This window comes from Cynocephalus volans, chromosome 9 (genome assembly GCF_027409185.1).
Source record: "Cynocephalus volans isolate mCynVol1 chromosome 9, mCynVol1.pri, whole genome shotgun sequence".
NCBI lineage: Eukaryota > Metazoa > Chordata > Mammalia > Dermoptera > Cynocephalidae > Cynocephalus > Cynocephalus volans.
Genome location: NC_084468.1, coordinates 57,855,897 through 57,870,592, shown reverse-complemented (window position 1 = coordinate 57,870,592; position 14,696 = coordinate 57,855,897).

Here is a 14,696-nt window from a genome sequence, read left to right as displayed (position 1 = left end):
TCTTTACCTAGCATATACTATTCTAAAATGTAATATGTGTCATAAACTTTATGGATAAATTAATATGGTAGCTTTATTATTTAATTGCCTTTAAAATGTTTGGACATATCTTGTGTTTCTACTGTTTGATGTTTTAGAAATGAAGCATAAACAAAGTAAAACTGTATGCATATTGGTCAGGATTCTTTGGTTGCAAGTGACAGAAACTCAATTAACACTAGCTTAAGTAAAAAGAAGGAATTTATTGGCTTATCTAACTAAAAAATCTAGAGATTTAGATCATTTAGCATAGCTGAGACTGAATCAAAGAGCTCAGTGTCTCTATCTCTAGTCATATCTTAACTCTCCTCAGTCTTCATTCATAGACAGACACTTCCCCCTAAGGTGGTAAAGTAATGTTCACTGGTTCTAGGCTTAGATTGTCCTTAATGCTACGCTAACAAGTCCTAGACAAAAATAGAGCCCTCCCACCCATTGGCTCCAGTAAACAAAGTCCTGAGGATGCTTCTGACTGAACCAGCTTGGATCGGCATACCACTCCTATGATGAAGAAGGTGGTGCCCTTGATTGACAGCCCCTCAGGTCAGGGAGGGGCATTTCCGGGGAGGGGGGGGAATGCTAGATAGATAAAAACATATATATATATATTACCCGGTACAAAATATGCTACTTTCTGAATCAATACAATGTTATTCAAAATCATACAACCTCACAATAAACAGATTCTGTATTCTCATGTGTTTATTAAGTCATAAGTCTCAAATACATATTCGGTTATCTTGGGAAAAAACAATATGGACTAGTGATTTAAGCCTCCAGTATTCCTCTTTACCTAATTTCTATGTGTATGCAAAGAATATAAAGTTCCTATGGGGAAAAAAAGTACAAAATACCTTATTCTTAATTTAGAAAATAATTTAACATGACAACAGGTTTGTTAAGTTAGCACATTTTAAGAAGGTGCCTCCACGTAATGCAAGTTTAAGTGACCTGACCTGCATGATGACATACTGTGTAATAACAGATTCTCTTTTCCTCTCTACAAGTTAAAACAGTAAGTGGTAATGGTAATAATGGTGTGTCCCCACCTGGGCATCAGTGTCATAACTCTGATTCTCTTCACATTTGGACATTTCTATTACAAATGGTATCTGGCAGGCGTTCATGATGAGAACACATGCAAAAGAATGTAATTGGACCCATATCTTACACCATACACAAAAACTAACTTAAGCTCGAAAGGGACTAAAAGAAAGCATATGGGGAAAGTTTCCTGACGTTGGCCTTGGCAATGATTTTTTTAATATGACACCAAAAGCACAGGCAGGAAAAGCAAAAATAAACAAGTGGGATTACATCAAACTAAAAAGCTTCTGCACAGTAAACAATCAACGAAATGAAAAGGCAACCTAAGGAATGGGAGAAAATATTTGTAAACCATATATCTGATAAGGGTATGATAACTATATATGCAAAATATACAAGGGTATGTGAAAAAATTTGTGGAAAAATAGAATTAAGAGATAATAGAAATCTTTCCATGAGCTTTTTGAAGTACCCTTACATAAGGGACTCATACAACTCAATACCAAAAAACACCAATAACCTGGTTTAACATGGACAAATTACCTGAATAGACATTTTTCCAAAGAAGACATACAAATGGCCAATAGGTATAGGAAAAGATGCTCTAATTCTCAGGGATTACTAACCATGAGGCAAATACAGACTAAAACCACAGTAAAGTATCACCTCACACCTGTTGGGATGGCTATTATTAGAAAGACAAGAGATAACAAGTGTTGGTAAGGGTCTAGAGAAAGGGGAACCCTTGCACACTGTTGATGGGAATGTAAATTGGTACAGCCATTAAGGAAAACAGAGGTTTCTCAAAAAACTAAAATGATCTAACAATCCTACCACTGGATATATATCCAAGGAAATAAAATCAGTACCTCAAAGAGATATCTGCACCCTCATGTTCATTGCATCATTATTTACAATGGCCAAGATATAGAATCAACCTAAGTGTCCATCTACAGATAAATGGATAAAGAAAATGTGCTGCATATATATATATACAATGAAATACTATTCAACCATAAATAAGAAGGAAATTCTGCCATTTGTAACAACATGGATTAACCTGGAGGACATTATGCTAAGTGAAATAAGTCACACACAGAAAGACATACTGCATGATCTCACTTACATGGAGACTCTAAAAGAATGAGACTCACAGAAACAGACTACTACAGTGGTTGCCAAGGGTTAGGGATTGGGGTAAATGGGGAGATGTTAAAGGGTACAAACTTTCAATTATAAGATGAACAAGTTCTGGAGATCAAATGTACAACAAGGGAAATAACTGATATGTTAATTAATTTGACTGTAATAATCATTATACAATGTATACATATATCAAATCATCACATTGTATATGTAAAACTAGGGCTAGGGCTCACAGACTCCTCGAGCTCATTGTCCAGACTGGGTCACAAACCCTCCACAAGCAGGTCTACGAGTTAGGTAATAGGAAAAGGTCCTGGGAGCCGTGGGTGAAGAAATAATAGGCTTTATTCAGAATTAGGAGCAGCCACCCTAGTGGCTTCCCGGAGCCTCCCAAGACGCTTCACATATCAGAGCCATTTGTCCTTTATACTCAAGTCCATGCTCAAAAACACCTTCAGGGACGCAGACTCCAACCCCAGGATGTGAGGAGCAGCATTGGAATTTCCATACAGAAGATGGCAGGCTGGGTGGAACTGCGCATGTGCAATCACATTAGACAATAACAAGCAACACCTGTGCGCACGTGCATATTTACATCAGATGCCCGGCAAGATTCTGAACAGCTGAGGGGCCCTGATCATCTTCTATATTTTCCCAACATTATACCTTAAATATGTACAATATTTATTTGTCAATTAAATATTTTAAAATAAAAAGAACAAGTGAAAACTTAATGCAAATATATATAAATATATATGAATATAAATTATTACCAAGTTTAGTAAATAGTGAGTTAAATATTATACAGATATCACTGCAAGTTCTGCATGTTGAAGAACACTTTGTCTTATCAATCCGTCCTTACTAGTAAGCTAGTAAAATTTTAAGGTTCACTTCTCAGTTGGTTTCTGGTTTCACCTTTTAAAACCTCATGTCTTTGTGACTGCTACCAGCTGAATAATCTGGCATCTCTTTCAGTCTCTATGATTGTTTGTACTCAGCTGTGGCTTATAGACTCCCTCATCAAGTAATTCAATACCTACTAAGACCAGTTTTCTTACAATTTGCTACCCTTACAACATTTTCACTTTGATCTCTGATTGCTCTCATTTTTACTCTGCTGCTTTTGCTGCTTTTCGGAGCTCTTTGCTGAGCATGCTGCCTTTGTTTATGCCACTGGAAAATACATTTAGGATTGTTCAGAATCTTTTTTTGACATAATTTGTTTACTTCATCTCAGAAGTTCTCATAGTTGAAGTGGAAAATACTGGCTTCCTCGATGATTTTCACCAAGAAGACTTTTCACCAACTAAACAATATAAGACAAAAACAAAAACTTTTTTAGAGAGTTTATTCTTTGTTTTCAAGAATCCTCTTGCTAAAGAAAGAGACATGCTACATACATTTTCAAATGCCAGAAAAAAAGGGTAGCTTTATCTCGTTCCCTTTTAACTCTTCACTGTTTGTGGGTTTTAATGTAAATTCACATTATTTTCCAAGAGGAAAACTTCTTACCTTGCTATGTATTTCAAATATCATTTCTTTAAATTTGCTTATTAAAAACAGTAAATTCCATGAGCTCACAAGCTTCCTTATTCCATGATCCCATACCTAAAACTCTGTCTAGCACATAATAAATATTTGTTAAATAAGTGAATGAAAGAATTAATGAAAAAAGTTTGGGAATTATAGCTCTTATGACTATATTAAATAAGACATGTCCAACAAGTCAAAGTAGGTCATTTTAATGAGTGGGAAACTGTGCATAATAAAAGAGAATAATAGAAAATGACTTTGAAGCTGAAAGAGAATTTAAAAATCATGTCATGAATTTTACGGAAAATAGCTATAAGACCCATAATAGCTATAATAGCTTGATGGTCTGCTGAGAAAATATAGGAAAATGGTCAGGGCCCCTCAGATGTTCAGAATCTTGCAGAGCATTTGATGTAAATATGCACGTGCACCCAGGTGTTCTTTGGTCATTGTCTAATGTAATTGCACATGTGCACCCAGGTGTCCTGGGTTATGGACTTAAGTACAAAGGATGAGTGGCTTTGATCCACAGGCACCTCCCACCCTACCCCCCCCCCCCCCCCCCCCGGGATGCCCCCCCGGGGGGTCATAGGGAGGCCAATACTGCTGCTGGAAGCTGTTGCTGCAAGCTGTTGTTGCCAGGGCCCCCAGGACCCTCCGTGAGGCTGCCACCTGTAAGCTGCTGCTGCTGAGGACTAAGCTCGTGTCATCTGTCAATGGCTCCTGGGACCTTTCCCAATTACATAGAGCTTGTGGACCTGCGTGTGAGGGTTTTGGTGACCCAGCCTGGCATATGAGGGGGTCTGGTGACCCAGTCTATACAATGGGTTTGAAGGGTCTGAGCCCCAGCCCTGACAATACGAATGGAAACTGAGTAAACTTAGTATAACTAAAGTAACAAAATATTTTGGCTTTAGTTATGATTTGCCTACCCCTGGTGTAGTCGTGTAGCTTTACATGGTCACAACACAGAAGTGGGATCTCCTGATTACCAATATAGTGCACTTTCTTCTATACTAAATTCATTATGAAAATGTAGTTTAAATTCTATTACAGGGATGTTGTTGCCCTCAAACATTGATTTCCTAGAATATTCTTTAAATACATTGCACTGGTTGCAATGCAAATTGCTGGTGTTCCATGCAGGCCCCTTTATCAGACATGAAATCTCCTCCATTGGCTATTGTGTTGGCTGCTCACAGCTCTCTTCTGAGAAATGCCATCAGTTTACAGGAGCCATCACACAGACATATCCGGGGATTTATACCTCTCCCCACCTAACAGGTGGGCCTCAGCCAATGGGTAAATAATACAAGAGTACAGAAGCGCAGCCTCCTTTCCTAACCATGGGGCAACTTTGTGTTTCCATTTATACTCCAGTGCTCCATGTGGAGTCAGGCTAAGGCTAGACTTCAGCTGAACCCACACTTGCCTGGATTCTTCTTCTGCCCTATCTTGCTTTCCTCACTCTCTTAGAAGTTTCACCTTAAAGCACTTTAAGTCCTTACACAAGGATCCCCATCTCCAGCTCTGATTCTAGTGAACTCTAGTTGATTTAGTTTTCAGATTTATTGAAATGTTAAGTGAAACAGTTTTCTTGTACTTTTTCTAAAATACATGAATGTATTTTTCCAATTCAATAAATCCAGTACAGTAAACTCAATTGGATCTTTATTGTTTCAGAATATCTCACTGTTAGGAAAATACAGAAAAATGGTCAGGGCCCCTCAGATGTTCAGAATCTTACCAAACATCTAATGTAAATATTTGTGTGTGCCCAAGTGTTCCTTGTTTACTGTTTAATGTAAGTACACATGTGCACCTAGGTTTTTTGGGTTATAGACTTAAGAATAAAGGACTAACAGCTCTGATACATGGTGCTTCTCAGGATGCTCCAGGAAGCCACTAGGGCGGCTGCTCCTAGCTCTGAATAAAGCCTATTAATTCTTCACCCACGTCTCCCAGGACCTTGTCCTATTACCTAGCTCATAGACCTGCGTGTGGAGGGTTTGTGACCCAGTCTGTTCAACGGGCTCGAGGGGTCTGTGAGCCCTAGCCCTAGCTTTACATTTGCCTAAAGTTCATCATTCCAAACATGGAGTTTCCTTTTATTATACTGCAAAATTAAGTGCAAGTGGTTTAGGCATTTAAATGTAACTATACTGATTTTAGGGCATATTCTCGTGTTTAATAAAACCCCCATTATCATTTTTTTTTCTTTTTTCTTTGTCTCTTTCTCATGGGAGTGCAATGCAAAAACGTTTCCAGGTAACTAACCATAACCCTCGTTAGTAAAATTCCAGTTAATCAAATTTTACTATTTAAAGACTTTTGCTTCAAAAGATTTTTCTTTGTCTCTATGGATGCTTTCATGATCTACAAGGAAAAATTCTATACAACAAATAATACTATAACACAGATACAGACCCATAACTATGAAATTGCGCTTTATAACAAATGCCTTTCACATGTGATATCTGCACTGTAGACTAGAGAAATAAGCAGAAGTAGAAGGCTTTTTTGTTTTTGTTTTTTTGTAAATAATTGAAGTCTATTTTAATACCAGCACCTAGTAGAGTGCTAGTACATAATGGTCAATAAATGTCTGATTAATTGAGTTATTGAAATAGATATGATAATTCTCGTATTATTGGTCTAAATTTATATATTCTTAATTATAGTTAAAACAAAAGTTATATTATAATTGAAAACTTTCAGCATTCAGTGAATATATCAATTTTGACAAATAATCTTGATCATTATGCTTGACTTTTTTGTTCATTTCATATATTAATGATTTATGTTTTTCCTTAATCTGATCTCCAAAATCTTACATAAATTTTCAACCATGATTTTCTATTATTTGTTTCTGACACATCTATACAGAAATAAGAATTGTAGCAAGAAATCTAGGGTAATGAGTGGTGGGAGTGGGGAGGGAGAAGAGGATAGGGAGAGATTGGACAAGGGGCATAAAGAATATGTACAATTTGTAACAATATACATACTAGTAATATTGATTTGATCAATATATATCAACATTGAATCCCAAAAATGTGTATAATTAATTATGGTTCAATAAAAATTAATAATAATAAAATAAGAAATAAAAAACAAATTACTAAACAAAAGAATCATAACAACGTCTTATGGCATGATTCTCTGAATAAGATACACTCAGAAAATGAAAGTGAATATGCACTTTTTTATTTTTTTTTAAATATAACCAGTAAGGAGATCTTAACCCTTGACTTGGTTGTGTCAGCACCACGCTCTCCCAAGTGAGCTAACCGGCCATCCCTGTATAGGAATCCGAACCCTTGGCCTTGGTGTTATAAGCACCACACTCTCCCAAGAGCCATGAGCCATGGGCTGGCCCTGAATACACATTTTTAATGGTGTACATAATTTAACATGGCTTAGAAAAATGTGTGTGGCTTTTAGAATTCGTTCTTTGCTTCCTTTGTGTAAACACTTCCTCATAACTAATAGTCTACATTTCTTTATCAATTTCTTCCATTTAAAATTAAGTAAGAATGCTCCCCTTTTATTCGCTTCACAGTTGTCATAGACACTACCAGTTTTGGTTAAATAAGGTCATGTTTTCAAAAACAAAAAATATATATATTTCTTTTCTCTACTACTGTGCTGATTCTATCTTCTCTCCTTTCTGGAAACAATATTCTTTCCCAAATACATTTTCATCCACATATTTCTCCTTTGGAAGACCTGCCTTCTTCTCTTTTATTCTTACTAGTAAAGAGATGTGAAAATCTATTCCTTGCTCCCCTGGGTCACTTCCAAACCATCATCACTCTCTTCCTTTAAAAGTTGGGCTTCCAATTCAGAAAAATCTGGTCAGTTAGGTTCAAGAAGATGACAGAGAAGTTAACACAAAGAGAAACAAAGATATTATAATTGAGAACCAACTCAGGTCACCAATGAGTGAGAGTTGCTCATCTCTAGAGCTGCCTGAGTTTCTTTTAGTTTTCCAGGCCTTGTGTATCATGAAGGAGACCTCCATTATCTAAGAGAGTCTCCCTTTCTTGCAACAAAAAGAGCTGAATTAAAATGGCCCTTCATTCACCATGAATTTTGGCACCTGGCTCTTAGACTTTCCACCCCAACTCCCACCAGAAAGATAGTATAGCATAGTAGTTAAGGGCAGGAGCTCTGGAGGCAAACTGCCTGGGATGTTATCCTAATTCTAATATGGATCAGGTTGTATACTGCTCTCTGTGCTTCACTTTTCTTAACCATAAAATGAAGATAACAATAGTATTGACCTCTAGAGTTGTTGTAAGAATTAAATGTCTTAATATATATAACATGCTTAGAAAAGTACCTAACACATAGAAAGTACCCATTAAATGTTAAATATTATTAGCAGTATCATTATTGACAGAATCAATGAGCACCTGCAAAATCTATGTGGCTGACCCATCCAATAACTTAGATTCAAGTTTCTTCAAGCTCCTCAAATGCATCAAACTTCATTCACCCTCCACTTCAGCTATTCACTTTCATGGCCACACCCTATACTTTAGACCTGATTGATAGCAAGGGTTTTCTAAACAGATTAACTGTCTTGAATTTTGATTACCCACTATTCCGCAAATCCCTTTAATGCCTTCTCTGTGTGTTAAACAGTGATCTTTCTAAAGCAGAAATCTGGCCATATCTACTTCACATTGCTTCGTTCTTCAAGGCCCTGTTTATACGTGAAGCCCAAACTCCTTAACATGGAATATAGTTTCTCCAGATCTGAAGGCTGCCTCATTATTTGCCAGCATGCTCTTACATACCCTTTTCTAGCCACATTGAATCTTCTAACATTGTTCTTGTATTTGAGCATGCTGCTCCAGCTACTGAGAATGCCCTACCTGTCCACCTACCCCATACCCCAATCACTTTTTGGCCTATTTTCTACATTCCCTTTAAGATTCAGCTTGGTTGCAATTTCTTCCAAAATAAATTAGCCCACCATTAACAAAGAAAGGAAGGAAGGAATGAAGAAGGAGGGAGAGAGGGAAGAAAGAACAAAGACAGGGAAAGGAACGGAGAAAGGGGAGATGGAAAGGAAAGGAAAAGAAATAACGAAGCATTTGTGCTCCAGGTTTTCCCCCCCTAAGTATAGAAGACAAAGGGCAAAATATAGTTCAGTGCACTCAGATTTTACCATGAATGTTTTTTCCTTCGTTCTTTCGGTTGCTGGCTCATTTATGATAGCGTTTCAGGTTTGTAAATCTATCCTGTGGTTATCTTGTTTTGTTTCAAGCATATGGCCCTGATCAGATTAACTGATGTGATGTATATGCAAAGCCTTGTGAGTTCTTCAGAAAAATAAACTATTGTAGTCAGGACCATTGAGTTATTAAAAAAAATCTATTCGAGCTAATGTAGGAGGTACAAATTTTATGGTCACAAATCTCAAGTGAGAAAAAAATGTCTTTCTTTCTTACTCTATATAAAAATAATTTTACTCTCCCCTAAAATCTCAATAACTGAAGGTTGAATAGGTAGTATTTTTTCCAATCTATTGTGAACCACGGGCTAAAACACTATTTTTTTAATGTTATGAACAGTTTATGTTTGTAATAAAGTTTAACTTAATTTGGAAGTTCTAGTGGGAATTTTAATTTTTCTTTCATTTATCTGATTTTACCTACTGATTCTTATTTATAGTTGATTCTCATTACTGCAAATTTTATACCGTGGTCACTGCTTATCCACAGTCTCACTTTCCACAGCTTCAGTTATCCACAGTCAACTGTGGTCTAAAAATATTAAGTGAAAATTTCTAAATAAACAATTCATAAGTTTGAAACCGTGTGCCCTTCTGAGTAGCATAATAAAAATTTCATGCCATCCTTCCCCATCTCACCTCAGACACAAATCATCCCTTTGTCCAACGTCTTCAATCTGTAGACTCCCGTTAGTCACTTAGTAGCCAATGCGGGTATCAGATCTACTGTAGAGGCACCGTAATGCTTGTGTTTGAGGAACCATTAGTTTACTTCATAATGGCTTCAAAGAACAGTGATGCTGGCAATTCAGATATGCTAAAGAAAAGTTGAAAAGTGCTTCCTCTAAGTGAAAAGGTGAAAGTTCTCAGCTTAGGAAAGAAAAAATAATCACATGCTGAGGTTGCTAAGATCTGTGGTAAAAACAAATCTACAATTTTGGAAATTGTGAAGAAGGGAAAAGAAATTCATGCATATTATCTGTAAGGTATGGTACTCCCCACAGTTTCAGGCATACACTGGGGCTCTTTGAATGTATCCCCTGCGGATAAGGGGGGAATGACTGTATTTGCAAATTTGTCTAATTACTAAAACTTATTTATAACCCCAAAATCAATATTCATGGAGCTTTCATGATCATTCACGGTCATGTGCAAGCACAGAGTGGGAAAGATTTGAGCTGCCCCATGTGCAATTTCTCAGCTGAGGTGCAACAAGGCGATGCTCTGCCTTCTAGTTTCAGCTCTCAGACTATAAACAGTGTCCTTTTCATGGTCTATTTAGTGTGATGCTTTTCACATTTTTGTACTCTTTGTTGGTGATTTCACTGTTTACAATGGTCCCTAAGCGTAGTGCCGAAGTGGTATTGAATGTTCCTAAGGGCAATAAAGCTGGGTGTGCCTTATTGGAAAAAGTACATCCCAAAAAAGGAGGAGGAAATTTGCCCACCTATACATGAAGTTGCTCCACAAAATGCTAAAGTGGAATCTATAGTGCTTGATAAAGCTGTGGAAAAGATAAAACAGTGACTAAATTTATGGATTCATGAAATGAAGACTAATTTTTTTTTAATGTAGTGGGCAGCATTATTGTGAAGCTGAAAGACAAAGAAATTGATGATAGCTGGCTTGCACATTTCCAAAGGCTATGATATGGTGTGGAAAATGTTCAACTTAGGATGTGAAGAAAGGGGAACTCATATGCTGTTGGTGGGAATGTAAATTAGCACAGCTGCTATGAAAAACAGTATGAAGGTTCCCAGAGGCTGGGAAGGGTAGGAGGAGGGGGGAAGAGGGAGAGGTTGGCTAATGGGTACAAAAATACAATTAGGAGGAATAAGTTCTAGTGTTCCACTGCACAGTAGGGTAATTAGTTAACAATAGTGTATATTTCAAAATAGCAAAAAGAGGATTTTGAATGTCCTTACCACAAAGAAATGATAAATGTCTGAGATGATGGATATGCCAATTACCCTAATTTGAATTTATATATTATATACATGTATTTAAACATCATACTGTATCCCATAAATATGTACATTTATTATGTGTCAATCAAAAATTTTTTAAAGTAATTTTTTTAAAGCAAGGCAGGTTCAGCAGATCAAGAAGCTGTGAAAGAATTTCTTAAATGCTTGCTAAGTTTTATACAGGAAAGAGTAATGTAGAAAAGCAGGTTTTCAATGCTGATGAGACTGGCTTGTTTTAAAAGGACATTGGCAAATGAACATATGTAATGCATATGTTTTGGCTTGCAGGAGCCTAACTCTATTTTCCCAAAGACAGTGGTTCAGTATTCATGGCAACTTGATAGAACATAACTATGACAAATAGAGTCCACTGCATGTTTATGCTGTATTTGCACTTAAAAATAGGTAAAATAGATGTGTTACTTTTTCTAAAAGGCATACTTCTCACAATTTTTTACTCTTTTATTCCTCTCACTAATTATTACAAGACAGTAAATTTCAGAATCAAAATAATCTGTAGAAAATATTTCCAGACCTTTCTGAAAGGCACTCAGGAAGCCAAATTCCATGCTCTGCAGTAGAATAGTTCATCCAAATCCAGAAATAGTGAGAGAAGCCAGTAATTCTGGGCATATAGTTACAGGCAAGAGGCAGCCCAGGTAAGCAACTATTCTAAGCTGCTCAAGATCCAGGAGACAGCCAGTTCGAAGGAAGATGGGGAGGCACGTAAGATATGTCTAGTACACTATCTAAACTTCTTTTGTACCAAATAACCTCCATAAGGTGCTGGATAAAGTTGTGTTCACTTTTTATCACCAGCAAAGGCAAAGAGAGTATATATAGTAGATATTTAGTAACTATTGTTAAATAAATGAACACTTATTCAACAGAATAAACAAATAAGTGAGCCAACAAGAACAGACCATCTAAGTCAAAAGAGCCACCTTTATCCTCAACATTATTCCTGCCTTGGCTACCACAGAAGCAAACTAGTTGACCTAAGGCAAATCAAGCTGGTGATTTAATAAATTCCAATGTAAGTATGGTAAATACTTTTTTAAAATTTTATTGGTTATGCATATTCATGGGGTACAAAGCTGACCATCACCACCTGTGCCCAAGATGTGATGGCCAGATCAATACTATTAGCATGCCCATTACCACAAATTGTGATTATTCCCCATGTCCCCCACCCAATTAATCCCCAGCCTCCTGCCCCCTCCCCCACCTGACTCCCCAACCCTAGATAAGCTCTCTCCCTCTGCAAGTCCAACACACCACTGTGGTCTTTCTTTCCTTCCTTCTCTCTCTCTCAGCTACCACTATGAGTGAGGACATGCAGTATTTTTCCCTCTGTGCCTGGCTTATTTCACTCAACATATTTTTCTCCAAGCTCATCTATGTCCCTGCAAATGGCAGAATTTCATTCTTTTTTATGGCAGAGTAGTATTACATGGTGTATATATATCACATTTTCCCTATCCAGTTGTCTATTGATGGACATTTAGGTTGGTTCCATATCTTGGCTGTTGTAAATAGAGCTGTGATGAACATGGGAGTGCAGGTATTCCTTCAACATGAAGATTTCCATTCCTTTGGGTATATACCTAGAAATGGGATTGCTGGATCATATGGTAGATCTGTAGTTGTTTGAGAAATCTCCATACTGTTTTCCATAGTGCTTGTACTAATTTACAGTCCCACCAACACTATAGGAGTATTCCCTTCTCTCCACACCCTCACCAGCATTTATTATTCTCCACCTTTTTGATAATAGCCAGTCTAACTGGGGTGAGGTGATATCTCAATGTGGTTTTAATTTGCATTTCCCTTATGACTAGTGATGTTGAACACTTTTTTAAGTGCCTGTTGGCCATTTGTATATCTTCCTTATAAAAATGTCTATTCAGCTCTTTGCACATTTTTTAATTGAGTTAATTGTTTTTTTACTGTGTAATTGCTTGAGTTCCTTGTATGTTCTGGATATTAATACCTTGTTGGATGTATAGTTTGCAAATATTTTCTTCCACTCTGTAGGTTGTCATTTCATTCTGTTGATTGTTTCCTTTGCTGTGCAGAAACTTTTTAGTTTGATATCCCATTTGTTTATTTTTTTTCTTTTGTTGCTTGTGCTTTTTGACACTTATTCATAAAGTCTGTGTCCAATCTAGTTCCTGAAGTGTTTCTCCTATATTTTCCCTTAGTAGTTTTACAGTTTCAGGTGTTATACTTAAGTCTTTAATCCATTTTGATTTTGGTGTATGATAAGAGGTTCAGGTCTAGTTCCATTCTTCTGCATATGGATATCCAATTTTCCCAGCACCACTTATTGATGAGGCAGTCTTTTCCTCAATGTATGTTTTTGTTGCCTTTGTCAAATATCAATTGGCTGGAAGTCTGTGAATTGATTTCTGAGTACTCTATTCTATTCCACTGGTCTGAGTGTCTATTTTTATGCTAGCAACATTCTGTTTTGGTTACTATAGCTTTGTAGCATAATTTGAAGTCAGGTAGTGTTATGCCTCCAACTTTATTTTTTTTTTCTCAGGATTGCTTTGGCTATTTGGGGTCTTTTCTTTTTTCATATGAATGTTAGGATTGTTTTTTGCATTTCTGTGAAGAATGTCATAGTATTTTGGTGGGGATTGCATTGAATCTGTAGATAGCTTTGGGTAGTGTGGACATTTTCACAATGTCAATTCTTCCAATCAAAGAGCATGGAATTTCCTTCCATCTTTTTGTGTCTTCTTTAATTTCTTTTAGTAGTGGTTTTTCTCATTGTAGAGATCTTTCACCTCCTTTGTTAAATTGGTTTCTATATTACCATGTTGGTAAATAACATCATAAAGCTCTCACCATGAAAATTAAAGCAACAACACAGAGAAAGTTTCCAAGTGGTCCCAATGTGAAGTGATGGGATAACATATAGAGGAACATAAATATTCATATGATATTATATATAAACATATATAAATACAACTATAGCATTTATACAATATTCTCTCCAATATCTATTTCCCTTACCCAATAGTGTGCAATAATAGTAAATACAATATTTAGACAATCATAAAATCAAAGCAATAATCATAAATGCCTATTTTTACTCTAATTTAAGCATGAATAATCCATTAGATTGGTTAATAAATCTGAATGCAACCCAATTTGTATTAGATTAAATTATTCTAATTGTTTAGGTATTAATGATTACCTAAAGTGTTTAGGTATTAATGATTCTAATTGTTTAGGCATTAATGATTAATGGTTTAGGTATTAATTGATGTTTTGTGTAAGATAGCTTTAAATTAACATATTTGTCTAGTGTTTGAATGCTCAACACTCTGTTTGAAAAAGAAAAAAATGCTTTTGAGAAATGTGTTGATTTCTTAAGAAAACAGATTTTAATTGGATCAAGGTTTGGGGTTTTTTTTAGTAGTTTTCTTCATTTTCATTTTGTGTCTGTCTATTAGACAGAACACTACACTTATAGTTTTTAGAAAATCTCTGCATTATAATTATTTGAATAATATCACGAGTGACTTCTAAATTCAATTTTAGGCTTCAAGTGTCCTTCACCTAGGAAAAATGTTGTGAAAGCCAGGCCATCTGCTGAGGTGGTACAGTTACATTTGGCCCTCAGAATGTAGCCGGCATGCTCTGTTTTAGCACTCTGTTGGATTACAAACCCTCCAAACAAGTTCACCTTGATCTTTCATATT